This window comes from Gekko japonicus, unplaced genomic scaffold (assembly GCF_001447785.1).
Source record: "Gekko japonicus isolate JY-2015 unplaced genomic scaffold, Gekko_japonicus_V1.1 scaffold234, whole genome shotgun sequence".
Lineage (NCBI taxonomy): Eukaryota > Metazoa > Chordata > Lepidosauria > Squamata > Gekkonidae > Gekko > Gekko japonicus.
The window spans coordinates 1,034,517-1,037,456 of record NW_015161954.1 but is presented as its reverse complement, the minus strand read 5'-3'; positions in this window follow the sequence as shown (position 1 = coordinate 1,037,456).

Below are 2,940 nucleotides of genomic sequence, written 5' to 3'. Positions count from 1 at the left end.
GCGTGGGAGGGGCTGGGGGGGGGGGGGCGGCACCGGGGGGGAATGGTGGGGCATGATGTTACAAAATTAAAAAATAATTAAAAATAAAAATACAATAAAGACACCAAACTTCCAGCAGAAATTTCACTCAAGCAATCCAGAAGTCTCTAGGGGGGCTATGCATTGTGATTTCCAGCAACCCACCCATTTCCACCAGCCCCTCCTCCACCCCCATCCAGCTGTGTCCCAGCCACCAGGAGCTCTGTGTGCATCAGGAGCAGCAGCAGAAGCAACGAGGCAGCTTCCACCCCCCTCCCACCCCCTGCGGCCAGATGAGAGAGAGAGAGGGCAAAGGCATGTGCCCTTCTCATCGGTCTGGCCAGCAGAGACAAGAGAAGGGAGCCAACTTGTTTTTTTAATAAATAACCGTGGTGCTGCCCTAGTCGTGAGTCAGCAGCCGGCTGCCACAGTTGATTCAGCTCAGCTGGGCAGTGGTGGCCTCACAGCGCCTACACCAGCCCAGCCACCCCAACAGCCGGGTCACATGGCTGGGCTGGCGCAAGCACAGTGAGGCCACTGCCACTGAGCCGAATTATTGGGGTTTTGTTGAGTGTGTTATTCAGGCTAACAATATGTGAATATGATCTGAGCAATCCTGATATTGAAAACAGAAAAATCTAACAGAAAGCCAAGCATGGGGCATTTTTTTTTTTTTTTGGCTGAACACATTATGGAAAAAGGGTTAGATAATCTAAATGTATTTCAAAACAGGCGTGTGGGGAAAACTGAAGAAATGGGGAACTGATCATTGGTTGTGTTTCCTGGAGTTCTGAACTGGTAGACTACACCAGTTTGGGTTGCAGATGGAGGAAGCACAGTGTAAAAATGCTCCTCTGCCTAAAGACTAGGACAATGAGAGTCAGGCTGGGCTGGAACCTTTCTCCCTGATAAAGGGCTCCATTTGCACATGTCCATCAATGTCTACTCACGGGAGCTTCCATATCAAGAGGCAGCAGACCTCTCAATCCCAGTGCTAGGTGGCAACAGCAGGGGAGGGCCTTGACTTCTAAGCCCTGTGTGAGACAGGGTGCTGGACTAGATGGACAACTGATCTGATCCAGTAGGCTCTTCTTATGTCTTACGAGCTTTTAAAATGGGAAAGCATTCAGAAATGCCATCTTCCTGTAGTGGTTCTGCTTGATTCTAGCAGTTCAAGAATTCTGTCACCTCTGTGGGCTCCATGTGCTTTACCAGTTCCAAATGAGTGTTGAGAAGTGAAGTGGTATCATTGGGACTGGTACCCCCAGGGCTATGAAAGTACAAGTGACATATTATGAATGCAGAAGGAAGCTGGGAGAGGGGAAATGACTTCACAGCAAAAGGCTGAGAAGCTGTATTCATCACCACACCCTCTACCTTGCTGATATCAGTTTTACCCGCACCAAGATGACATCATCAGGGGGTTTTTGTAACTCCAGTACAGTGTCAGTGGGATTTCCTTTGTGCCTCTTTGGTTTAAGGCAAACACGCTTGTTGTATTTCTAGATATCTGGAAATTATGCCAAAGCAAGTGTGAGGAACAGTGTGAGCTGGAATAGATTTTTGAACAGCCTGGCTATTAAAGACCAGCTGGCAAACCAGGAATTATGAAGAGCATTCCAGCTCACCCTGCCATAATTTTTCCTATTGCTCGGTACATATCTGAAATGCTCTGCTAAACTGCTTTTATTTTATTTTTCAGGAAGTCAAAGAAGCTTACTGAAATGTATTAATCCACCATAGAGTGAATGAATACAGGCTTTTCTTTTATGAGTTTCTGCTGTTTGTGATTTTTTGCCCATTTCTCTCTGAATTCTTGGTGTAGAAAATAATAAATGTAAGGTAGTGGTGCCTCTTACTGTCAGTATAGTGCACAGTCTGTTTGAAGTCCAAATGTAAAGAGTAATTGCTTGTTACAGTGTGTGCTTTTTAGCCCATTCTGTATGCTGAATGGGCAGTAAACTGGAGTTCTGTAGTTACATCCAAAAGGCTGAACCAAGAAACCAAGGAACTTTTATAGGAGTGGGAAACTATTACTTGCTCATCAGAGGCTGGTAGGGAACTAGGGAAGAAAGCAGTGCTTGAATGATAAAGGATTAAGGTAGGAGCTCTTAATGAATCATGGTTAAATCATGCTCCTTGTATTAAATTATTAGAATATCTAAAAAAGACATCAGAAAAGGTAAGGGACCATGGGCAACTTTCTCCCTCCTCCAATTCAAGCTTTGGGGAAAAGCACTAATGTACCTTATATTTTTCCTGGGTTTTCTTCAATCTGCTATGAATACTACTGGAAAATATCAGTTCAGATCTGTAAAATCCAGGGGTCCCAGTTCAAATCCCCTTGTAGATCTGATTCCCCAAACCTATATGCTTATCCTGTATGCCATTCCTTTTGCCAGTGGTATTTAGCTGCCAGTAAGCCTGGTTGGCTCAGAGGTTAAGATGCTGAACTGCAGACCAGAAGGTTGGTAGTTCGGCAGTTTGAGATCCTAGTGCCGCGTGACAGGGTGAGCTCCCATCTCTGGTCCCAGCTCCTGCCAACCTAACAGTTCAAAAGCAAGAAATTGCAAGTAGATAAATAGGTACCACTTTGGTGGGAAGGTCATGCCAGCCACATGACCATGGAGAAGTCTTCGGACAGTGCTGGCTCTTTGGCTTGGAAACGGAGATGAGCACTGCGCCCTAGAGTCGGATTTGACTGGCTTTTGAGCAAGGGAAAACTTTACTAAGCCTGGTTGGCACCTAACCACAGAATGCATTTTCATGTTGTCTCTTCATTGATAATGCAGCAGCCTCACAGTTAAGAGGGCATTTCCCCAGTCTGAACAGAGTTGACTAATGATTTTCAAATAGCAATGTCAGTGTTAGCTCTTAATTTAAACAAAATTTTGGCATATCAGTGCCTGTGAGATTGCTGCA